The following is a 26,618-nucleotide window of genomic DNA, read 5'->3' as shown; positions in this document are numbered from 1 at the left end:
CAGGAGCTGGGACCAAACGACGGGAGCTCACCCCGCTGCGGGGATTCGAACCGCCGACCATACAATCGGCAAGTCCTAGGCACTGAGGTTTTACCCACAGCGCCACCCGCGTCCCTTGTGCTTCCTTCCACTGCTCTGGTAATTCCACTTCCTTTTCTGAAGGCAGAGAGAGACCCATGGCCAGCAGGGGGACAGAGGGACAATACACTCTCCTGGGCCTCCTCCAGAGTCACCTTGTAAGTACATGCCTTTTTGATTCAGGGATTAGCAACTGCAGTATGCATTCAGATTAACAAGACTGCATGCCTCTTTCAACTGGCAAAAAAGAGTGGCTGCACGTCAGGTCTTGGGACAATGAGAAGGAACCCCGTCCAGGAGCTTATGGCAGCGGGTGCAAAAGTGGCCGCTTTTAGAAGCCAGAATAGTGGGACTGAAGAAGATGGGCGAGATGAGGAAATGTCCTACCCTTTTGTTGCTCCCTGAAGGAAGTGAGCACCATCTTGGATCAACATTCCTTTCAGGCAGGAGACACCATCATGGGACATTAACAGAAATTAAAATTGCTCCTCAGACTTGTGTCTTCCTACAAGATCTGCCATATCCAATGCAGAACTTGGTATGAAGAGCATTGACATCAATAACAGGTGGAGGTGATCAGTACTCTGACCTGCCCATTCTGACCCCTGGGGCAAACTCAGAGCTGTTATCACTACCACACATGGTCAGAAGTAGGTAAGTTGGAAATTCAAGAAAACATACTTAATATTTTTTAATATCACATCTAAACAAATTCAAAGCTTTAATTTTTATTTAGAATACTTACAAATATTCTTAGACCACTGTTAAGCATTTTTATTGGAATGCATTATTAAAACTATAAACAGAAATAGAAATATAACAAATAAGATATCATTTTATTATAATATTTTAAGACAATTAAAAAAGGTGTTTTGAAAATTTGAAAATATTTTAAGATATACAACCCATTAGCATACACTTCCTAAAATGTATTTTAATGGTTATCATACTAATTTTATAATGTGCCAAAAGTGTCACTTATGATGTTCACTTCCATTTCATTGCGCTCTGCAACTTTGTATCTTTTAGTGTGTGCGTTTTTAGAAACTAAATGGTCAGAGGACCATCCTGAAATTCTACAACTGATGGTTCCTAAAAATACATTAAAGTCGGCTTGGCTATATATAATACATGCAAGTGTGGTTCCTAAAGACAGACACCTGAAAAAGTTTATTACAAGCAGAAACTGCTCAATTTGACTGTTTCCATTCATTACATTACTAATTAGGTTAACAAAACTATTTATTTTTAGAAATTCATTTTTAAATGGAAAAGTACAGCAGTGGAAAATTTTCAACACCACCAGTTTTTCACACTGAATGGGTGGAGGGATGGAGAAGAGAAGAGGTCGATCAAATTCTGGCGCTCAATTTGGAAAGCTCTGAAAGCTCCAGCGTCCAGCAGGTTTTGACTAGCTGCTTGCTGCCTCTGGGAATTTCTTGGTAAGTTTAGTCCCAGGTTCACACACCCTTAGAAAGCTCTCCTCAAAATCTTTCACAGTAGAGACTTCCACAGGAATCACACAGAACACTGATTCCTGCTATCCCCTATGAAAAATGACTAAAGGCTGGAAATTCAGACCTGGAAAATAGTATCCAGATGAAAGAGTTTATATAAACACACCCACCCACACCATTGCTAGGATCAAAGTTGAAACCCCTATGGCAGCTTTTAAGGAGAAAGTAAGAGACACAATGTCAAACTGCAAAAGATGAAAGCAGATGAAGACTCAGTCAAGCATCTACTCTTGGATCATGCGGACTGATCCTAAGGATGGGCCACCAGGTAGAAAAAAGCCTGGAGAAAGAAGTGAGACAGATAATGACACCATTAAACATATCCATTTTTGTACTTACAATCTCCTCTCCTGCTAAACACTCTCCCCACAACGAGGGCTGGGCGATGTCAGGTTTACAACATCACAATATATCGCCAGGCAAACAATGTGATCTGGCGGTACATCACCATGTTCCAAAACCTGCTTCCTACCACAGCACTGCAAGGCGTCAGGGTGAAATTGCTGAGGTGGTTTCACCCCAGTGCCTCACTGCACCAGGGAGAAAGCAGCTTTGTGCTCCCCAAGTTGAGCAACCCATCCTTCTCCAGATTGCAGGAGAAGAATTGAGGCCGCTCAGCGAGGGAACGCAAAGCCTCCCGCTCCCCAGCTGAGGGAACCCCCAATCTTTCTCCTGCTTGCAAGCGAGCAAGCAGGAGAAGCTTTGGGACTGTTCGGCTGTGGGGTGGGAGTACCGACATGTCACTGGCTTTCACAAGCCAGCAGTGAGCTGGGGGCTCCATTAACTGCTTGGCTGAGGTGGGTGGTAACCTAGTGCCCTTCAGCAGAGCAGTTTCACAGAGTCCCTATCCTGCCACCAGCTAGTGCAAGCCAGTGGCGTGTAGGGGGCTCCATAAAACTGCCTGGCTGAGCAATGGCAGATGTATGCTTCTCAACCAAGCAGTTTAAAGAAGTGAAGGGAGGAACAAGCTGTATTGGCCCCTCTCCGATGCAGCATGTTTCTCCCTCTGCGCCGGTTTGAGGGCAAAGTGGGATGGCAGCTTCACTCAGCAGGATATCGCTGGTGAAACTGCCGCTGCCCCTGAGTCCCTCTGCCTCCAGTGCCCGGCTGCAGCTTGTTTCTCCCTTGGCGCGCTGGGCACTGGTGGCTAAGGAACTGAGGAGGAGGCTGTTTCACCTGTAATATACCACTGAGTGAAGCTGCCATTGCTGTCTGCCCCTCATACCGGTCCTGGGTGAATTGATACACTGCCCAGGCCTACCCCACTTGTGTTCCTTCTGATGTTCCTGGACTACAACTCCCATCATCCCTGACCATCGGCCACGCTGGCTGGGGCTGAGGAGAACTTGAGCCCACTAACATCTGGAGAGCCACAGGCAGGCCCATGCAGAGCTTGTCTGAGGCCTGGGGCAAGGATCTTGTTCTCAGCATGACAGTGTAAGTCTGGCAAGCCCCTGGCAGGACCCCATGGCCAGCCCAGCTCTCCAAGGCCCAAGGCAAGTGGACCCAGCTGCCCCACAACCTGCATAGGCCTGACCGCAGGTTCCCTAGCTCTCCTTATTTATGTGTATGTGTGTTTAACCAAAATTATTAGTACTTTTTCATAATAAAAAATCAACAAAAGCCATCCCTCCCTGTTCTCCTCTTGGGTGCGCTTATGTGACAAACATATTTTCCACTTTTTAAAAGAAGAGACTAAGGGACATGGAGCTCCTAAACTGCAATTGTGCACCCTGAACTCTTGGAATAGGGTGGGATATAAATCTGAATTAATGTGTCAGTTTTTTAAAAAAGCTAAATTGAGATCAGCCAGGCCTATGCTTCAGTAACATGCACAGAAAATTAATTTATTTTTCACATGACAAATAATAATCCTAAAGGGTTCGAACACTTTGTGTTGATACACACCATAAACAATAACTGGGCAAATGCTATGGACTAGTCTCCACCTCACATCTGATGCCTAATGAGAAAGCAGTTGAAGAATATCCTAAGGCTGCATGAATTTGCTATCCGAAACAAATTCTAGATTTTAAAATGTCATAGTAGTAGCTTAGCTCAGTTCCCCCCTCTGCACACAGCAGACCTCTGCAGTGTAGCATGCAATAAATTATCTCTTGCTTCCAAACAACATTAATGGGCAGCTACAATCAGCATTGTGACTCAGTGGAAATGGTACTCTCTTACTCCTAGGATATTTTTTTACTCAGATCCAGTCCAATTACCAACCCATCCAAGTTTCCACTGTGACAAGCAATTTCAGTGCTGAGCAACATTTTTTAAAATCTTAATAATCTTCATAATATGGCACACATGGAAGACACAGATAGAAAACAGCTGCTGTCACAAAGGTCACACCATGAGCTGAGGGCAAGTTAACCTTTGTCCTGGCCTACTGAGCCCCCTATACAGTGGTTACATACACTTCAGGTTACATATGCTTCAGGTTACATACTCCGCTAACCCAGAAATAATACCTCGAGTTAAGAACTTTGCTTCAGGATGAGAACAGAAATCGTGCTCCGGCGGTGCAGCGGCAGCAAGAAGCCCTATTAGCTAAAGTGATGCTTCAGGTTAAGAACAGTTTCAGGTTAAGAACAGACCTTCAGAACAAATTAAGTACTTAACCCGAGGTACCGCTGTATTTTAAAATGCTGCTGAAGAACGAACAATGTTACCTAAGATGGTTCTTGTTGCTGAGTCACCATTTCAATTCAATAAATATCATTTGAAAATGGAGTTTCATTTCCAAACATTAGTGCAAAAGCATCAAGCTCCTGAAAACCGAGACTGTTAATGAGTATAAACAGATTAAGAGTTTTCATATGTTCGATATGTCTTTTCTCTTGCTTCTCACTCACAGAACTGAGGGCTGCTCTGCACCAGCAGTTGATACCATGAATTTAAACCTTACTTCACTTGTGGCATTGCTACAAGGCACAGCTTCCCATCAGAATCCCTCTCCTGGGTTAAGGGCTTGGGGTGGTTGTGGTAAAGCAGTCTTTTATTTAAGCACTAGCCTGGTACAGGAGCGAAACTAGGCTTTATTTCACCTGGATCAAAGACCCAGTTTGGCACTCCCCATGTGCATTTGCACACACACGCGTGCGCACACACACACAGAGGCTAGGAGCCTCAATGGCGCCCTATGGAGGCTTCACCCGGGGCAAAAAATCTGGCTACCGCCCCCCCCAAGGCTCTGGACTAGTATATATACAGAAACCAGGAAATTCATACACAGGCAAGTGAGAAGGCTAAGGACAGATGGAGCTCTCTGTCACTCCTGTGCAGCCAGCATAGAGAGTACATAGGCTGCAACAGGAGTATAGCTGTCGACCGTCCCTTATTTGGCGGGAAACTCCCTTATCCCACCGCCGTTTCCGCTGCTGTCCTGGATTGATGATGTCCCTTAAATTTCCCGGGTTTCAAAGGAAGCAGCTCCTCTTCCTCCCTCCCTGCTGGCCAGGGAGGAGGGAGGCTCCAACTGTGTTGCTTGGCTGCGTTGCTCACCCAATAAGGAGTCTAAGAACGACTGGGGGGTGGAGCTTGCATGCCTTGTGCCGATCAAATCGGCCGCATTGCCTGGGGACTCGCCTTTGCTCAGCGCTTCCCAGCGGAGAGGTGACGGTGGTTTTCCTTGCTGCATCCCCTTTGCCGGGTTCCTGCGCTGTGGGAACCACCACTTCTTTTGGTTGCTGGCTGGGCTTTCTGCCTTTGGCTCGGAGGGGCTCAGAAGTTGAACATACCTGTGCTCAGAATCGGATGGATACGTCATCGACGGCCCACTCACCCTTGCTGGGGAAAAGGTATGTCAGGAGCGGGGGCACATGGTGGGGGGGGGGAAGGAAAGGAGCTGGTGGAGTACAATGGCGGGCGGCAATCTCGGGGGGGGGGGTTGGATTTGTTTTGGAGGCTCCTTCGATTGACTGTTATGAGGGAAAGGAAAGGAGCTGGTTGACTAAAATCCCTTATTTTGGCTGCTGATCCCTTATTTCCGAGGCTGCTGGTCCCTTATTTTCAAATCTGTAAGTTGACAGCTATAACAGGAGAGACATACTCAGCATGGAAATGCAGCTTTTGTCTCTCCTCTGCCATGCCCCAGCAGACCTGCAAAAAATGCTGCAGGATAGTAGCTTCCACGGGCTACTATGGGTGATTTAAAGAGATTTTGTCTCAGAGTAAAATAAGCTGTCTTGGTTAATGTGATAATCCATGGACCCTTTATCTCTCTAACTTCATGCAGCCCCCGCTTCCCCATTCAAAAGGCAACATGACCACATTTTACCTGAATATCTACTACTACATCATCATCATCATCATCATTATTATTATTTCTTCTTCTTCTTCTTCTTCTTCTTCTTCTTCTTCTTCTTCTTCTTCTTCTTCCAGCCAAGGTTCACAGAACAGGTTTCTTGCTGCCAACAGCTTAGATAGTGGCAAGGCTCCAAAGATTTACTTCAGGCCCACCTCAGGCCTGAGCATGTCCTGTGAGATTTTTTACTTGCTTTTCCTTGAAATAGCAAAGCCCCATACTATATTACATACTACAGGTGACTTCCCACTTACGTGGGGATTATGTTCCCAGGTACGGTGTATATAACTGAAAATGTGTATAGCAGGGAACACCATCTAAAAAGCCCGTAAACACCCTCTAAACCCCTGGAAACTCTTGAAAATCCCTTTTAAAAACCCAGCAGCCCTTCCAAACTGGCAAGAATGGTGGCAGTGGTGGCTCTATATCTTCATCATCACTGGAGGATGTGGAAATGATGACAAGAGGGGAAGACCAGTATCCTGAAGTGCTTGGCAGTGGGTCAGATTCACTTGCTGCTGCTGCTGGCGCTTTGCAGAGGAACATGGTGATAGGTAGCTGGTGCTTTGTATCTTCAGCTGGTCAAACATCTCCTTGTATGGTCACACACTGTCTGCAATGGCACGCTTGATCTTCAGGATGCGTTCCATGGAGGGGTCATACTGCACAATAATGTAATTCACATGGATGAGTGTGCCAAAGAGTTCAGAAAAGCTCTCCAAGGTCTAAGTGGATTGGTCATCCTGCTCACCATCCTCCCCTTCTTCCCCACTTTCAGAGCTGGAACTTGATCTCAGCTCTTTCAGGCTCAAGGCCTGTTGTCCCTCAGTCAGTTCTTCCACTTCCTCCTGGATGAGGTCAACAAAGCCATTGTCATCAACACCATCTTCACAATGTTCTCTACCTCAGTGGTAATGTCTGGAAATTCCTTGATACCATGAACACATTCCTTCCAGAGTTTGCCTCAGCATGCGTTCATGGTTTCAGGCTTGATTGCAGCCACTGCCTGCTTTGATATAGGTTTGATTGCAGTTGGCAATGCTGAAGGACTTCCAGAATGACGTGAGGTCGAGATCCAGATCAGCATCCACTGCATTGATCAGCAAGACAAAGGTGAGCCTGGCATCATGAGCCTTGAAGCAGCGAATCACCCCTTGACCCAAAGGCTGGATGAGTGAGGCTGTATTGGGGGGGAGGCAACCGTGACATCATCGTGCACAAATTGCAGTCCCTGCAGGTGACCAGGAACACTGTCCACCAGCAGTAGCACTTTGAATTCCAGCCCATTCTCCAGCAAGTAATGCCTCCAGGGTGAATAAAAATCAATGATTTTTTTTTTTAAAAAATGGATTTTAAATATTTAAATTGGATTTTTTATTTATTTAAATAAAATAAAATGCTTCTGGAGGAAAAATCTTTATAAAGATAGTTTTCTATTTAAGTTACATTATAGACCAAAGGCTATTCATCAGGAAATAAGGATTTGTTTTAAGTTTTTTCATGTGTGCTAAAACTCAGTCTAAGTTTTTTTTAAAAAAGTTTAACCACATCAGTTAACAAACATGGATACATATGCTATAATGTAATTGTTTTAGTTAAATAAATTGTTTAAATTGTTATTATGGAAATGATTATGTTTCTCCTTCAAATAAAGTGTAGCAGAAAAGTTGTCCAAATATAAACAGTTAACTTATTAAACCTCACAATAATTTCATAATTATCTGTCTATGTATTACTAATGGTATAACCAAATCAGTAATTTGTGATTTAACTGTAAAAACTACTCTGAAAATTTATTATTCAAAAAATGAAACCTTCACGTTGTAAATATTAAGATTATACCAGCAAGAATGAGTCCTTCTGTAAAAAAATGTTTTAAATAAAGTCTTATTGACTAGTGATTTAAATTGTGATTTAAATCAAATCCACCCTGAATCCTCACTTCCAGAATGAAGCACTTGTGGAACCAGTCCAGAGAGCTTGCAGCAGTCAGACAGGCTCTCTTGTTGGACTGCCAGAAGACAGGCAGCAGGTGATTGTTTATGCCTTTGAGGGCACAGGGGTTTTCAGACCTTTACAGTATACCTGGCTTGATCAAGTGTACAGCCGCATTGCCACAGAGCAGCACAGTCACCCAATCCTTCACAGCTTTAAATCCAGGGGCTGTCTTCCAGAACAGGCCAGTCTCCTTCACCCGAGGTGCTTCTACTGAGACACAAGTTGAGCTGAGGACTCAACGCACTGCCCTTGCCTTCTGCCAGCTCTGTGCTGGGGCAACGGCATGCATGCCCACAGAGAGGGCTCTGAGTGCCCCCTCTGGCACGTGTGCCATAGGTTTGCACCCACTGAACTAGGCTGTGCCTGTTTGGGGACTGAATACAAGTGAAGCACAAACACCAGCATTAACATAACTATCCCAAAACAGTCTTCTGCCCTCCACACCTTCTATAGTGTACAGGCTTGGGAAAACGATTTATAGGAAACTGGTGGTAGGGGAGCCTGTAAGGTGCCAAGTTCCACCCCCAACTAGCAACTCTGCATCTAATGCTGGACTTTAAAAACAAAGCAATATATGGTGGGGGTGGCAATTGTGGACAGAATGCAACTTGCATGTGGTCCAATCCATCAAACATTTCACAGCCAGTTACAGTTTTATTCATTCCCTAAGAACTGAGAGCAATATACATGAGGCCAGGCAAAATCAGGTGCTGGTTCTAGTACAAATTATATATCTGGCTCAGAAAAAAATGTTGGTAGCTTTTGTAGTGGGGTTAAATCTAAAACATTGAATTGAAACATTATAGCCCCCCCACAGATGCCAACAATAAATTGAATCCATGGAGATGCAGTAATGCTTTATAGGCTGGCTGATATGCATCCAAGGTCTGCACAGTAGCATAACTGCTGCCTGTGTGGTTCAAGGTCTAGATCCTGCAGACGTCACCCCAAGGAATACCAATACAGGCAACACAGCAGCCCAGCTAATAGGAGCATTAACATTAAGGTTAGCTTTAAGCTATCCACTATCAAGGGTGATTTCTGCCCAGTGTTCAAAACTCCCATTGTTCTAGGTGCATTTTGTGACAGGGAATTTCATTAGCATGAGCCAGAACATGAGCCTAAGACAGGGATCCCCAAACTAAGGCCCACAGGCCGGATAAGGCCCGAGGGACTCGTTTATCCGGCCCACAGCAACCCCCGCCACCCGCTGCTGCCTGCACTTACCGGAGCTGCACTGCACGGCTGCCCACTTCTGGATCAGTTGCGCATGCACAAGTGTTATTTCCAGTGCACATCCAGGTCGGAGGAGGCCTGTGCACATGCACACAAGCTATTTCCAGTGCTCCTCTGACCCGGAAGTATGCCGGAAATAGTGTGTGCGCATGCGTATGGGCACGCACTCCTTTGCCCTCCGGCCCGCTGCATGATTGGTGCTGGAGACACCGGCCCGAGGTGCGGTAAGTTTGCTGACCCCTGGCTTAAAATTTCAGATTAAAACTGCAGGGTGGAAGGAAAGGAAGACCTTTTTCTGCCTCTCCACTTCCAGATACTCTCTGAAGACTGGAGAAGAGACCCTCTTAAGAATATCAGGGGGTGGGGGGTGCGCAGGGGAAGGACTAGACAATGTAAAACATGAACACAATATGTTAGCTGCAGTTCATTCATTTTCAGCTTTGAATTCTTGTTATAAAATAAGTGCGCCTAGACATCCTGCTGTTACGCCCATAACCTAGGTTTAAGGTGCCATTTAGCTCCGAGCTTTCATATCTCAGTTTCTAACACTGTTTCTGACAAAGATGATTCCAACCAACCAACCCCATTCTTCCTTGTTATAAGATAGAAACTCTTAGTGGACTCAAGTCCACTAAACAAAAATCAGCTGAAAACACTGTAAGAAATGAGCACTGACTCCTGCTGTTTGGAAAACAGAACGACATGACACTAACACAAGATGCCAAGTCTATATTTTTGTTACACAACATACACCATGGATTATCTTGATGGCCTCTTTTTAAGAATCATTGCAGCTTGTAAACAGGACTGAAATAAATGTACTAGAAGGGCAGGATACAATTCAAATCAATGTTAACTCTCCTCCAGCCAGAAGACAGCTAGCTTCTAAAATAGCAAGTCTCTTTTATGAAAATGACAAAACATCGATCCAGTATTAGTTCTAAAAACAGTTCAGCCCAGATTTTCTATTTTGCCACCAAGTTTTTCAGTGCTGTAAAAGGAAGCTAAATATATTTTAATGCGCTCTGGTGTTTTGCATTCTAACACTCAAAATTGCAGAAGTTATATCTTTTGTATTTCAGTTTTCGTCTAAAGAGAAAAGTTGCTAGTTCCCACTATTAGAAGAGATAAGAAAATTTGGGGAAGTTGCAGGGTTTAAAATAAACAAAAGTAAAACTAAAATTTCAGTGAAAAATATAGACAAACAGGTAAAGAACGATGAACAGACAAATACGGGATTAATAATAGGATAAAAAGGTTAAGTATTTGGGAATTTGGTTAACATCAAGAAACCCTAACATATTCCAAGAAAATTATATTCAGACATGGAGAGAAATCAGGAAAAGTCTTGAAGTATGGGGTTAGAATGAAGCTTTCATTGATGGGAAGGATGTCAGTCATAAAGATGAATGTGTTACCGATGATGCTTCTCTTATTTCAAACAGCTCCAATAATCAGCAATGGAAGATGCTTCAAAGCATGGCAGAAATATATTTCTAGATTTGTCTGGCAAAGGAAGAAACCAAGAATTAAATATAAAATTCTGATAGATTGGAAAGGAAAAGGTGGATTCTCATTACCAGATTTACGACCAGATTATGAGTCATCATTTCTTTGCTGGTTAAAGGAGTGATTAACCAGGTGTTAGACTTGGAAGGACATGACAATAAGTTTGGTAATATTTATGGTATGGTAAAATTAAAATGCATAAAGGTTTTATGCATCATGCAATCAGGAAAATATATATACAGTATGGAATAAATATAAAAACCAGTTGGAAAGAAAGAAACCTTTGTGGCTCTCTCCTATTGAAGCTATATCTTTGAAAAAATGAAAAATGAATGGGCAACATATACAGATTTGTTAATGGATGTAGACTGAGAAGTAAAATGAGAAAGGTTTGAATATGTTACAATATTATCAACTTAATGAGCTATTTGAATTAGATAAAATGAATGGATTTATGAATCAAGCCTCACAATTTGAAAGAGAACTTATAGAGAATGTACAAGTTGTTATTGGAATGGGAAACAAAAGACAAACTTGTAAAATCAGCAATGATACACTGGGCAAGGAATATAGGTCATAACATTGAAATAGCAGCATGAGAAAAATTATGGAATACAGATTTGAAATTTACAGTGTGTTATACACTAAAAGACAACTATATGAAAATGATGTATAGATGGTATCTGACTCCTAGTAAATTGGCTAAGATGCATAAATCGGAATCAGATACATGCTGGAAATGTAAAGAAAAGGAGGGTACCTTTTACCATACATGGTGGTCATGTAAGGTAGTGAAAGCTTTCTGGGAAATGATTTATAATGAACTGAACAAAATGTTGAAGATATATTTTATTTTTTTTAAAAAACCAGAAGCTTTTCTTCTAGAGATAATAGGCTCAGAGGAACCCAAATATCAGAAAAAACGTTTATGTATGCAGCAACTGCCCAGATGATTTATGTGCAGAAATGGAAAGAAGAAACAGTTCCGACTAAGGAGGACTGGCAGAAGATGGAGTATGCAGAAATGGCTAAACTTACGGGAAGAATGAAGAACCAGGAAGAAAAAACCTTGAATAAAGAATGGGAAACAATTGTGGATTATTTGAAAAATTATTGTAAACAACTTAAAACGTTAGCAGGGTTAACATAAAATGAGCAGTCAAGATATATGTGAAAGGGAGATCTTAAAAGAAAAATAAACAAATATAAAGAGTATGTTTGATTTTTAAAAAAATTGTATTCTTGTTATAAAATTGAAAAATGATTTACTTTTTTTTTAAAAAAAGTTTCTAGTTCTCATGGTTGCAGGAATAAAACAGATGCATGGAAACTGCATGATCAAAACTCAGAAACCCAACAAGATTACAGAATGTACTGTTTAACTCATGCTTTATATAGCTTAATTCATTATTGCTGAATGCCTGGGGTGATCAATGCAACAGAGGCCTTTTGATGAACAAGCCCTGCTAGTTTTTTCGAAGTGGTGAAAGCTTTGATAACAATTTGGGCACAGAGAGAGTGGGAGCCCACATATTCTTCTACCCAGTTAGCCACTCAGCTGAAGTGTAATGCACACACACTTTTGGGGGGAGCCTATTCAATTCCCCTCACACAGAAAAAACAAAAACAAAACAAAAAGGGAAAAACACCCTGTGCTTTCTGTGTCCTTTCTTTCAAAATTCGAGACTGCGGAAGCAAAGAAAGCACAAGTTACATTTCACTGCTGTGAGAGGTGGAGAATTGCAAAACCAGAGCAGGCACATACTTTGGTAATTAGGAGATCTCCAACCTAAGTTATGGCCTGCGTGAAATCACATTTATTTTAACAAAACAAAGATGTAAAACACAGAGCTGACTGAATATCCTCAGCTGAACTCCAGCTGGTATGACAGACATTTTTCAGTCTGTACAACTAAGCCAACCTACACCAGTTAAGGAACTGGTTGACTGCTATTTGCGTATTCCACATGCCTGAGTGAAGAACAGGGAAGGAGAGAGACATTTTTGTCAAGCGTATAAACACAATGCATAAACATACGAATGCCAGATCAAGGGTCCATCTCAAGTGGTCAGCAAACCTTTTCAGCAGGGGGCCAGTCCAATGTCCCCCAGACCTTGTGGGGGGGGCAGACTATATTGTGGGGGGGGGGGGAATGAACAAATTCCTATGCCTCACAAATAACCCAGAGATGCATTTTAAATAAAAGCACACATTCTACTCATGTAAAAACACGCTGATTCCCGGAACATCCGTGGGTCGGATTTAGAAGGTGATTGGGCCAGATTGTTCACCTACCCATGGTCCATCTAGTCCAGTATTCTGGTTTCCCATAGTGGTAAGTCAAAAGCAGAACACAAGCCCATTAATACTGTTTGCACCACAGCAACTAATTACAGTACAACCATAAGCACCATGTGTAACCTAGTTGGTCAATATGGCTAAAGAGGAAATGGGAAGGGATTCTGTTGTTGTTTTTAAGTGCACAGAGGAACCCCACCACCTGCATTGGTCCTTCAACATACCCAGCCTAAAACAGAACAAACAAACAAAACACACACACCCCAAAAAAATTTTACATCTATGCATCTATACACTACTACTCATCACTGCAGCACAGATGTCTGTGGACAACCCTGCCTCCACACTTCAGAGATTAGCAGATGCTTGTGTTGGAGTTCAAAACCACCCAAATATGTTTGTCTCAAACACACAATCACTTTTCAAAACACTTCCATTTGCAAGCCTTGACTCCCCCTTCATAAAAATCAGTCGAATCATAATGGACGGATTTCAGGTACAATTTAAGATAACTGCCTTAAAAACCCTTAACTCCACTCCCATCTTTTCTGCTTTCAGCATTGTTCATCATTTCCCTGTTTTTCCATCTACTCCAAACCCTGAATGCACTCACACAGGCAACATGGAAGAAGAATCTATGCACAGCAGGATCACAGCTGGGAAGATTTTAGAAAAAATAAAGTACAAAGTAAAAAATAAAGTACAAAGTGGTTTAGTTTAAATCATCGTGGCAAATGGCTGACTTTAAAATGGGAGTTAAATTTTGTAATTCATGCATTTCTTAAATAAGAGTGTGTATTAACTGGTTTCTATCAAAATACAATTAACATATACCCTGTTTGTGACAAAGTAAAACATTATACTACCTAGGAGATTAATCCAAAGCCTCTGGTCATATAGACCACTAAATAATTTTTATTAACAATTTTCTTGGTTTACAAAAGTACATGCCTTTTCTCTTTTTTTCAGCCTGTACAGTCTTTTCTACAGATTTGTTGTGAGACATTAGTGTTGACTACAGTATAAGGCATGGGTAGGTAAACTAAGGCCCAGGGGCTGCATCCGGCACAATTACCTTCTAAATCCAGCCCGCGGATGGTCCGGGAATCAGTGTGTTTTTACATGAATGTGTGCTTTTATTTAAAATGCATCTCTGGATTATTTGTGGGGTATAGGTAAACGTTCATTTTTCCCCCCTTCAAAATATAGTCCGGCCCCCCACAAGGTCTGAGGGACAGTGGACCGGCCCCCTGCTGAAAACGTTTGCTGTCCCCTGGTATAAGGCCAGGAAGAAGATGGGGGGGAAGGAGGGGTGGCGGTGAAATTTTTATTTTTTTACAGTGTACATGTGGGGTTTTGTGTCAGCATCAACTGGGTAGGTTCTCTTTCTATTTGCTTATTACATTTCCTTGGTAGTGAGAGGGATTGGGGGGGTCCAGGGTGTGGATGCTTGTCTATGATTGTCTGCAGTGAGGTTTGTTTGCATTTGTGAAGGGGGGGGGGGCTTGTTGGGTCAAATTAGCGAAATTGATTTCTATGCTTTCGGTGGATTCTTGTTGGGCTGTGTATGAGATAAAGGGAAGCCACACTGGGGTGAGAGAGTCCTCTTCTATTTGTCCCCGTGTCAGTTTCAGTCTGTTGGGTTAGCTTTTCTCGTAAGGCTATTTTCCATTTGGTACCAGGACTCTCCAGTGTTTGGCTATGATGCTTTTTAACATCTTTATGCACCCCCTCGCCCAGCTTGTCCGGAGTTTTGGGTTGGGGTGCCATCAGTATGCTGATGACACCCAACTCTATCTGTTGATGGATGGCCATCCTGACTCGGCCCCAGACACACTGATCAGATGTTTGGAAGCTGTGGCTGGATGGTTACGTGGGAGCCTGTTGAAGTTAAATCCTTCGAAGACAGAGGTCCTTTGGCTGGGTTGGGAAGATATGGGATTGGGGGGGGGCAACTCCCATCTCTTGAGGGGGTGCAATTAGTGCCAGCACTGTCCATTAACAGTTTGGGTGTAATCTTCGACACCTCCCTTTCCATGGAGGCGCAGATTGCAGCTATAACAAAGGCGGCATTTTTTCATCTCTGCCAAGCTAAGCAGTTGGCTCCTTATCTCTCTTGCCCTGACCTAGCCACTGTGATCCACGCGACGGTCACCTCCAGACTGGATTATTGTAACTCGCTCTACGTGGGGCTGCCCTTGAGACTGACCCAGAAACTCCAGCGGGTGCAGAATGCCGCGGCGAGACTCCTTATGGGGTCTTCGCTGCGAGATCACATTCATCCGGTGCTATACCAGCTGCACTGGCTCCCGGTGGAGTACAGGATCAGGTTTAAGGTGCTGGTTTTAACCTTTAAAGCCCTATACAGTGGTACCTCAGGTTAAGTACTTAATTCGTTCTGGAGGTCTGTACTTAACGTGAAACTGTTCTTAACCTGAAGCACCTCCTGCTGCCACCGCGCCGCCGGAGCACAATTTCTGTTCTCATCCTGAAGCAAAGTTCTTAACCCGAGGTAATATTTCTGGGTTAGCGGAGTCTGTAACTTGAAGCGTATGTAACCTGAAGCGTATGTAACCCGAGGTACCACTGTACTTAGTTTTTACCTCAGAAATCAAATATTTTTCCATGTAGAAAAATAGGCTTTAATTCAGGTACATTTGATAGAGGGTCATGAATATTACAAGGCATCAAATTTAACATTTTTATAATCAATTCAATTTCCATCTAAGCCAAGCTTTGAAGAATCATAGAATCATAGAATCATAGAGTTGGAAGAGACCACAAGGGCCATCGAGTCCAACCCCCTGCCAAGCAGGAAACACCATCAGAGCACTCCTGACATATGGTTGTCAAGCCTCTGCTTAAAGACCTCCAAAGGAGGAGACTCCACCACACTCCTTGGCAGCAAATTCCACTGTCAAACAGCTCTTACTGTCAGGAAGTTCTTCCTAATGTTTAGGTGGAATTTCACTTTCTATATATTTCAATTTTATTTTATTACATTTATATTCCACTTCTCTGTCAAGGAACTCGGGATAGAGTACCGTATTTTTCGCTCCATAAGACACACTTTTTCCCTCCTAAAAAGTAAGGGGAAATGTGTGTGCGTCTTATGGCGTGAATGCAGGCGGGAGGCAGGCGGGAAAAGCCCCCAAGAGCCGCACATAGGCTCCGTGCGGCTCTTGCGGGCTTTTCTACGAGGTGGGAGAAGGGCAGCCTGTCACTGAGGGGCTGTCCTTCTCCCACCTCGTAGAAAAGCCCGCAAGAGCCACCCTCCCTTTAAAGAGCGCACGGCTCTTGCTGGCTTTTGTGGGAGGTGGGGGAAGGGACAGAGGGCAGCCCCTCAGTCCCTTCCCCACCTCGCGGTAAAGCCCCCAAGAGCCACGCTCCCTTTCCCGAGCCACGTGGAGTGTGTGTGCGGCTCTTGGGGGCTTTTCCCCCGAGGAGGGAGAATGGCAGCCCGTCAGTGACTAGGCTAAGGTTACTAGGTTAGGCTAAGATAAAATGACTGACCATATATATATATATATATATATATATATATATATATATATATATTATATATAATATATATGAAATCCAATTTTTTAATTATTATTTTTCTACTTATTAAGCAAAGAGAGTGAGCTCACTCATCCACCCAGCTGGATTGGACAACAAGTATCAATAATGAAGAGCAGACCCATTCAAAATTAGTTAGAATATGCCTCAATATATTTTATTTTATTAAGCTTACCTATGTACCCGCTTCGGGAATGCTTGTCACCTAGGTAAGTAAATTCAACTGTGTAGACTGCTAATAGCATCACTTGCATCTATTCCATGTATGTGAACATAGGGGCTACTTCACTTGATCATAAAGTAAACAAATTACACAAGAATGTGTAATACATGCACTCAATAAATCATTATTATTATTATTATTAATTTCATTTGTTAGTCCCTTTATAGACAAAAGTCTCCAGCAAATTAACAAATAGGTATATTATACAGAGACACGTGTCAGAACAGTTCAAAACTCCTTATCAAATGTACATGTAGTTTGGGTTACCTGATTTCTTAAGTCACAGAAACAGGAGAAAAGTGGTGGCTTCACAACAGGGGGAGAGAATCTAGTTGTTTGGGGTGGAGTGCAGTTACAATGGAGAATGGATAGGCAACTTGAGTTCAAGGTTCAACCCCCCCCGCCAAAAAAAATATTCTAATCTGGCCACTAGCACACCCACACACCCAAAGGTACCTCTTCTTTTCACTTTTCATGCATCTTGGCTCATGCTAGAGAAAGCATCTGAGTCAGAAGCACACAACTGTCTATAGCACCCTCCTTCTCTTCAGAAGATTTGACATAACCTTTCATGTATCACGAACCTCAGCTACTGGCTCTACAGCACAAGCAAAGGGCTCTATAATTCTGATTCCATATTACAAATAGCAACTGAGGGTCTGTCAAGCAGATTACAGTTATTTCTGCAAGATGACTCCTATGGTATCACGGCACGTGTCCTTGCACTCACCTCAAACAAGAGATCATATGTAAAGCACCAAATACACCAATAGCAATAGATAAATAAATAAACAGAAATAATAATTAGGGCTGTCAAGCAGTTTAAGTGTTTAAGTTTACTGTCTTGCCCTTTCACAGATCAATTCATTACACTGAGATGTACATTGTTTATCCTGTTTGCGCTCTGCATCCAGATGGGAAGCTCAAAGTAGATTACACTCTAAAAATCTGCAAACATATAATTATAAACAAAACAAGGAAAATATATTTGCATATTACCATAACCTCAGTGCCGTGCCTTTTCTAAGATACTGAAGGTATTACTAGAAAGAAACACTATTGAGACAAGAAAAGTTCCAGCAATATTATTTTCTCATTCCGTTATTTGGAGGAAACCTACAGAACTAAAACGAACAAATCAAAACAAATACACCCTTAATTTTCAGTCCCACCAATTAGCTACTTTGTTTAAGGCAAAAGAAATTGAAGATCCATGATTTGATCTCCTTTTTTAAAAAACAAAATCATTGGGGTGAGAGGCAAATTGAATTGGAATAGCCCGACTTGATCCTCCTTCTATGTGTCATTTAACAAATCTAAATACCCCCCCACCCGCTGAAAACAGCTACAGGGGGCTTGCTATTTACGGGCCCAGTTGCACTGGCTGCCGTATGTTTCTGGGCCCAATGCAAAGTGCTAGTGTTACACAGCTCAGGACCTCAATACCTTAAGGACTATTTCCCCCCCCCCCATACAAACTGACCCATACAAACTGACTCTGTTCTTGTCATCTGAGGCACTTTTCTATGTCCCCGGGAGGTTTGGAGGGTGGCAACACAAAAACGGGTCTTTTCTGTGGTGGCTCCCCATCTGTGGAATGCTCTTCCCAAAAAGACTTGCCTAGCACCATCATTGTATGTCTTAGGTGCTAGGCAAAAACATTCCTCTTTACCCATGCCTTTGGCCATTCAATAATCTATGGTCTGTTAAATGGGGGGGGGGAGAGAGACACTGTTATTATGATTATTTTATGGTTATTTTATTATTATGTTTTTATTATTGTGTTCTGTAAAGTGTGTTATTAATGTTGCACACCGTCCTGGGATCTTTTGATAAATAATAAAATAAAATATTTAACTAGTAAAACTGTGTAGAAAGCATTAAAATCCCTCCTTTGCTCCAATCAGATCCCTCATTTGGTTGTTTAATTAATAATATTAAAAGAGACAAGCGATCCAATCAAAGCTCTCCAGCATCTTTTCAATTTTCACCATAAACATTTATTTTAATGTATTCACTGACTGAAGTTTACAAAACTCAAAAACAAAAACAAGAAAAAACCTCTCAGAATTGTTTAGTTTGATAACAGTACAAAACAGTGTTGGCAAGGAAAGCCTGCGTTTGGGGGGGGGGGGAGAGATGAGTTCCCCACCTCAATTTCCAACTACAGCAAACTCATTGGAGTGACAATACTGATTAGACATGATTGCAAGCAGTCTCTTTTATACTCGATTTTATTCAAAAAATAACCTTTTAAAAATGTTTTTGAATGATGGTATTCCTGGAAAACAGGTGGTATTGAATTTTTCTTCTTTTTTAAAAGTCCCTTGACCATGTATGTCCGCAATATGCCAACACTTCCACTTATAAACAACGAAAACTAGAGCACCAACACCAACATGTGCATTTATAAAGGGGCTCATGACAATCAGACCAAAGCATACGGAGCAATGTTGCTACAATATGCATTTGCTTTCAAGGGCTGGCTTTGGATTTTTCAGAGTACAAATCTGAACACTAAGAAAACTCAGAGCTGGTTTGGTCAGAGACCATGGCAAGGCACCAAAAAGGAATGTGCACATCATAGGCAATAACAGCTCTGAAATGCTGCCTTCAAATCTGCAGGAAGCTGGGACTTGTGTGCACAGCGTCAGAATTCTTTCCCTCATGCACCTCAGCTTCCCATTCCGGTTTGCTTGTGCCCTGGCTTAAGTGGAGGAGTAAAAACTGAGGTACACAAGAAAAGAAAGAGAAGAAAAATTTTATAACATATCTAAGACATACTTCAAGGGACGTGGGTGGTGCTGTGGGTTAAACCACAGAGCCTAGGACTTGCCGATCACAAGGTCGGCAGCTCGAATCCCCGCAACGGGGTGAGCTCCCATTGCTCAGTCCCTGCTCCTGCCAACCTAGCAGTTTGAAAGCACGTCAAAGTGCAAGTAGATAAATAGGTACTGCTCCGGCGGGAAGGTAAATGGCTTTTCCGTGCACTGCTCTGGTTCGCCAGAAGCGGCTTAGTCATGCTGGCCACATGACCCGGAAGCTGTGCGCCGGCTCCCTCGGCCAATAAAGCGAGATGAGCACCGCAAACCTAGAGTCAGTCACGACTGGACCTAATGGTCAGGGGTCCCTTTACCTTTCAGACATACTTCACCATTAATACTGACTAGATGATGTCTCCAACATTCCACTCAGTTCATGCATAAAGCTTTCTTCTGCTGTCAAAGCAAGTCACAATAATTATATTTCTTTCATTTTATTTATGAATTGCTTCCCATGAAACACCCCAAAGCAATTAACAATTTTAAAAAATGTAAATTCAGTTTCTAGTCCAATGTAGATAAAGACTGGCATGAACATCTCTATTTAAAAGGCTTGTTGGAAGATGAACATCTCCAACAGACACTGAAAAGATAATGAGGACAATGCCTGTCAGGGGTCTCTCTCTCTCTCTCTCTCTCTCTCTCTCTCTCTCTCTCTCTCTCTCTCTCTCTGTGTGTGTGTGTGTAAGTTCCAAAGGGGAGGTGGTGCCACATTAAAGGTCTGTTTCCTACATTGTACATAGCTTTTACTGAGATGGCATCCTGCTGGTAGCCCTCTCCAGCAGAACATTTGGGTGTATAAGGGGTGACATTTGTTGACAAGGCACATAAAGAAAGAAGTCTGACAAATATAACAAGGAGGAGGAATGGGGTGGGGGTGAGGAAATGATGACTTCGGAAGTGTTTGCCTGCACCCAGAGCTAGTGAAGAGGGATCTTCCAAAGCCTCTGCTATTGCCTGTGTGAAGAAGAAAGAGTTTAGAGCAGGGGCCAGCAAACGTTTCCAGCAGGGGGCCGATCCACTGTCCCTCAGACCTTGGGGGGGGGGCAGACTATATTTTGGAAAACGAATTCCTATGCCCCACAAATAACCCAGAGGTGCATTTTAAATAAAAGCACACATTCTACTCATGTAAAAACACCAGGAAGGCCCCAAAAATAACCCAGAGATGCATTTTAAATAAAAGGACACATTCTACTCAAGTAAAAACACACTGATTCCCGGACTGTCTGCAGGCTGGATTTAGAAGGCGGTTGGGCCAGATCCAGCCGCAGGGGCTTAGTTTGCCAACCCATGTTTTAGAGAGCCCTTTGCTTTGGGGTCATAGGATAATCATTATGCAGAATCAATGCTGCTAGCCCTCTGAGCAGTTCAAAAACATGACTCGTTTTAAAAAAATAGCTGCTGGCTCTTGAGGCACAGCTGTGTAACACCAATACAATCATACCTTGGGTTACAGATGCTTCAGGCTGCGCGTTTTTGGGTTACGGACGCGCTGAAACACGGAAGTACCAGAATGGGTTACTTACGGGTTTCGGCGCTCGCGCATGCACAAAACCACTAAATTGTGCTTTGTGCATGCACAGAAGCACTGAATCGCAACCCACGTGTGGACAGACACAGCGCTGCGAGTTGCAGACGCTGCAGGTTGCGAACATCCCTCCCACACGGATCACGTTCACAACCCGAGAGTCCACTGTAGATACATTCTATATCAGCCATTGCAAACCTGGTACCCTCAGATTTTTTGGGACTTCAGCTTCCACCATTCCTGATCATTGGCCACGTAGGCTGGGGCAGATGGGAGTAGGAGTCCAACTGCAACTGGAGGGGTTCCAGGCTGGAGAAGGCTGTTCTATCCTTGTATGACATAAACAGGGGAGAAAGGCTTTAAATATACGGACAACAGTGTCACTTGTTGGGGAGCTCCATCTGTGAATGTCCATTAAAGCTAGCTTCTTCTTTCAGACAGAGAAGGGCTGGAAGTGGGGCCACTTTTCCAAATTACAGTTTTAAGCAGAAGGCGAACTCCTGCAAATCCTTATCATAACTAAAACCATAATGGTGAAAGATTAATTCCTCTCCTTTAGATATCAATGCAAATGTTAACAGCTCAGCATTACCATGTCTGCCATGAAGAGGCACATACAGAAAGCCTTCATCATTTTTATTATTAAATTCAGATCATGGTAAGCAGTTCTACAAGTAGCTCAAGTGCAGAAGATCAGAGAAGATGAAGTGACATGGAAATTAGCTGACTTTAGTGTAGCCTTTGAGGCTATATACCGTATTTTTTGCCCTATAAAGGTAAAGGTAAAAGTACCCCTGCCCGTACTGGCCAGTCGTGTCCGACTCTGGGGTTGCGTGCTCATCTCACTTAAGAGGCCGGGAGCCAGCGCTGTCCGCAGACACTTCCGGGTCACGTGGCCAGTGTGACGAAGCTGCTCTGGTGAGCCAGCACCAGCGCAGCGCACGGAAACGCCGTTACCTTCCCGCTATAAAGCGGTACCTATTTCTCTACTTGCACTTAGGGGTGCTTTCGAACTGCTAGGTGGGCAGGCGCTGGGACCGAACGACGGGAGCTCACCCCGCCGCGAGGATTCGAACCGCCAACCATACGATCGGCAAGTCCTAGGCACTGAGGTTTTACCCTCAGCGCCACCAGGCTTCAGGAAGCTATCCGCAAGCCTTGCGAGCCTGGCGGGAGTTGCCGCCGGGCTCTCCAGGCTTGCGGGCAGCAGCCTGCAGCCCAAAGCACGGGGCGCCCCCCAGAGGGCGCCCCGTGCTTCGCGCAGGTGTCCGCAAGCCTTGCGAGCCCGGCGGCAACTCCCGGCGGCAATTTTTTTTATTCATTTCTCCCCCCAAAAACGAGGTGCGTCCTATGGGCCAGTGCGCCCTATAGGGCGAAAAATACGGTACCTTATTAACAGCCTCACACCCCTAATATTGCTACAACTTGGTGCTGTCTGATGAGTTTTGCTTTCTTCTCGACACAAAAGTACTACTTTTAACAAAACTCATACTGCCATGCTTCACATAAAAAATAAAAAATGATGTGTATATTTAGTAATAGCTCTTCCACGCTGGTGCAAAAAAGAATGCAAACCAAACCAATGATTGTTCACAGGAAACCTGAGTATGAAGGTTGCTCCAGGGGACAACTTGGAAAAAGGACAGGTATAATGCAATGAACAGGGTTTGTGTATATTTTGTGCAGGTATAACTAAAGCTACAGATTTCAATACTGCCTGCAGAATCCAACATTCTGAGTAGCTCAACTTTTTGCTGCAGTCTTGTTTTAAAAACTAGGTTCTTAAACATATACCTGTGAAGACATGCTTGAAAACTGCACAATGTCTACTGAAATCTCCAAAGCCAGAAGGTGCTGAATAAGTCAGGAGTGGTCTAGTGGCCAGGAGGAAAAGCTTCAGTGCTCTGTTTAGCTGACAAAAGCATAATCATGTGAATGAAGCAAATGTATACAGTCATACCTCGGGTTAAAGTAGCTTCAAGTTAAGTATTTTTGGTGTGCGCTCCACGGCAACCTGGAAGTAACGGAGCGCATTACTTCCAGGTTTCGCCACTTGCGCATGCGCAAATGCTCAAAATGATGTCACGCACATGCGTGGAAGCGGTGAAACATGACCCGTGCATGCGCAGACGTACAGTCACATGTTACGTTTACTTCAGGATGCAAATGGGGCTCCAGAACAGATCCCGTTTGTATCCAGAGGTACCACTGTACAGACATTCTTTATTTGCATGTTTCAGCTCACTTTTAAAAATAACACATACACAGTGCTGATAAGCTAATTGATACCTTTTTCCTGATAGTTCAGATGCTGACCATTTATCCACTCAGAATACACTAAAACCAAATACATACGCCTCTTTAATATGCCCACAGAAGCCTCTCATACAATGGACATGTTAGCCTCTAAGGCACCACAGCAACTCATTTCTTTATCCAGCCACACAAACATGCTGTAAAACTGCTGCACGTAAAAACAATGCAGCCTGGACAAATGTTTCCGCCCATCAAGAGTACAGCCCAGATTTAGAAGCTGTGTCATCATATCAATAGTGCTGCAAAGCAAACTTCAGTGACTAGCAGATCTCTGCTACTGATGCAGGTGAAACAGGAAATAAAAATTGCTTTATAACCACCGCTGTAGAGGGAAAATCTCCTAGATCCACATTGTTTTATTTTATTTTTTTACCCTAAAGCCACTGTGGAGCCTATATTCCTTACACATTCTTCAAAAAGATTGTGTTATAGGAAAAAGTGCAATATTGTTCAATGCTTCCTTCTATGTCAAAGTCAAAATGGGTTTTTAAGTAGTGAAGAGGCAGGCAAGATTAGACGCACATCTCAAATATGTGTTTTTCCAACAACTTTCATTCTACAGTGGTACCTCGGGTTAAGTACCACCCAAAGTTAGACATTAAGGAATTTAAAAAAAAAAAACTTTAACAAATCTACAGGATGTGGAAGTCTGACAAAGCAATTCTATACACCAATTATGTGGAGCACTGGGGGGGGGGTTGGGGGGGTACACAACCACAATGCCAGCATAACTGGAACAACTATACAGTGGTACCTCTGGTTATGTACTTAATTTGTTCTGGAGGTCTGTTCTTAACCTGAAACTGTTCTTAACCTGAAGCACCACTTTAGCTAATGGGGCCTCCCGCTGCTGCTGCGCCGCTGCCACGCGATTTCTGTTCTCATCCTGAAGCAAAGTTCTTAACCCAAGGTACTATTTCTGGGTTAGCGGAGTCTGTAACCTGAAGCGTATGTAACCCGAGGTACCACTGTACAGGGTTACCTGAGGATTTTTTGTGGGGGGAAACACTCCACCAGACAATACTGTACAAAACGGGTAGCCATGGTCTAAGCATCCCTGAAAATACAGCCAATGTCCACCAGTCAGGGACTGTGCCAGCAACAATGCCCACATACCACCCATGCCTGACGGGAGCCAATGAAGGCTTGTCGGGGGGGGGGCAGCCGAGTACACCTGCACTGGGCCTCTGGAGGCAAAGCTGGCCAGGAGGCCCTGCCAAGCACTGGCTGCTTTTTTATTTGAGTTTATAATTTATTCTAACAAGACTCCTACCCTGGGCTTCAGCATCAACACACACAAGACCTACAAAACCCACCTTGTATTTAATAACTGACTTGCTAGCCAGAGGTGACCAAGAATTGCATATATCTTGGAGTTATAGGAAAAAACTATAGAAACTACAGGCTTTGGGGAAACTTTCAGCAGAGGCCTTGAGGTATTATATCAAAATCAGAGAGCAAAGCTGATTAGAAATAATGAAATAACAGAAGATTTCAACATAAAGAAAGGGACTAGGCAAGGCTGCCCTTTGTCACCTCTGTCGTTTATTATGGTATTAGAATCATTAGCGATTGCAATAAGGAAAGACCCAGAAATAAAAGGAATAGTAGTAGGAAGTAAATCATATAAAATAAAGGCCTTTGCAAATGATTTGGTAATATCTACCAAAATTCCGGCAGAAAGCGTATTAAAAATATTAGATAGAATTTCTGAATTTGGAAAGGTGGCGGGATTAAAAAATAAACAAAAACAAAATGCTAGCAAAAAATATGTCTGCATAAGAGAAAAAAGAGCTGCAAATAAATTCGGGATTAACAGTTAACAAGGCTAAATATTTGGGAATTTGGTTAACAAATAAAAACAGTAACCTATTTAAAGATAATTATTTAAAGATATGGAAAGAAATCAAAAAGGACTTAGAAATATGAAATAGGCTGAACCTATCGCTCTGGGGGAGAGTATCCACAGTAAAAATGAATGTGCTTCCTAAGATGATGTTTTTGTTTCAGATGATCCCAGTTACTGGGGGTTCAGGATGTTTCAAGTCATGGCAGAAAGACCTTTCGAATTTTCTTTGGCAATACAAAAAACCTAGAATTAAACATAAATTATTAATAGACAGCAAAAACAGAGGAGGACTTGCACTGCCAGACGTGAAACTTTATTATGAATCAGCTCGCTTAAGTTGGTTAAAGGACTGGATGACACTACAGAACCCAGATTACTTGATCTGGAAGGTTTCAATAACCATTTTGGGTGACATGCATACCTGGGATATGAGAAAGTAAAAATTCATAGAGGCTTCCTAAATCATGTTATAAGGAAGTCACTATGTAAGGTATGGGGGAAATATAAAGATCTATTATAGGGGTAGGTAACCTAAGGCCCATGGGCCACAAGCAGCCCACAGGGGTAGTTTAACTGGCCCACGAGCCGCCCCCCAACTGAGCCGCCTGCTCAGCGAGTCCCCGCCGCTGCGGTGCCGGAAACTGCATCTGCGCAGAACTGGAAATCGTGTCTGCACAGATGCCAGAAATCGCGGGCCACAGAGGGATCTCCGCTGCAGTGAACCGGCCAAGACGAGGTAAACTTTGCCGACCCTGATCTATTAGAACCCAGAACTCCCTTTGGAGGCAACAGCAGTAAAAGAAAAAGTATGGGTACAAATTGGGCTACATATAAAGATCCAGAAGAAGAAGAAGAAGAAGAAGAAGAGGAGGAGGAAGAAAACAAATTGAAAGTGAAATAATACGGGGAAATAAGGCAACACCTGACGGGCTGGCAACAATATCATCAATAGAGGTAGTTACAGGTAGGTAGCCGTGTTGGTCTGCTGTAGTCGAAGCAGTGTGCATTTACACAAAAGCTCATACAGTGGTACCTCAGGTTACATACGCTTCAGGTTACATACGCTTCAGGTTACAGACTCCGCTAACCCAGAAATAGTGCTTCAGGTTAAGAACTTTGCTTCAGGATGAGAACAGAAATCATGCTCCAGCAGCGCGGCAGCAGCAGGAGGCCCCATTAGCTAAAGTGGTGCTTCAGGTTAAGAACAGTTTCAGGTTAAGTACGGACCTCTGGAACGAATTAAGTACTTAACCTGAGGTACCACTGTACCAATAACAAACTTAGTTGGTCTCTAAAGGTGCTACTGGAAGGAATTTTTTAATTTTGTATCAATAGAGATATTCAAGAAAGACGATAAAAAAGGTTGA

At 43.2% G+C, this 26,618-nt stretch overlaps 1 protein-coding gene and 1 long non-coding RNA gene across 3 annotated transcripts in view; both read right to left on the bottom strand.

Moving 5' to 3' along the window:
• MECP2 (methyl-CpG binding protein 2) overlaps positions 1 to 26,618 on the bottom strand; it is a 94,883-nt gene that overhangs the window by 47,845 nt on the left and 20,420 nt on the right. The window lies entirely within an intron of this gene.
• LOC310752331 lies at positions 1,908 to 19,951 on the bottom strand. Its single transcript, XR_014542909.1, has 3 exons — positions 19,870 to 19,951; positions 17,733 to 17,789; positions 1,908 to 3,558 (listed from the first exon to the last, which is right to left on the bottom strand). It is a non-coding gene; the product is annotated as an uncharacterized lncRNA (long non-coding RNA).

The sequence above is a fragment of the Podarcis filfolensis genome (genome assembly GCF_964270895.1).
Source record: "Podarcis filfolensis genome assembly, chromosome: 17".
Classification (NCBI taxonomy): domain Eukaryota; kingdom Metazoa; phylum Chordata; class Lepidosauria; order Squamata; family Lacertidae; genus Podarcis; species Podarcis filfolensis.
This window is presented reverse-complemented; position numbering and strand designations above follow the sequence as displayed.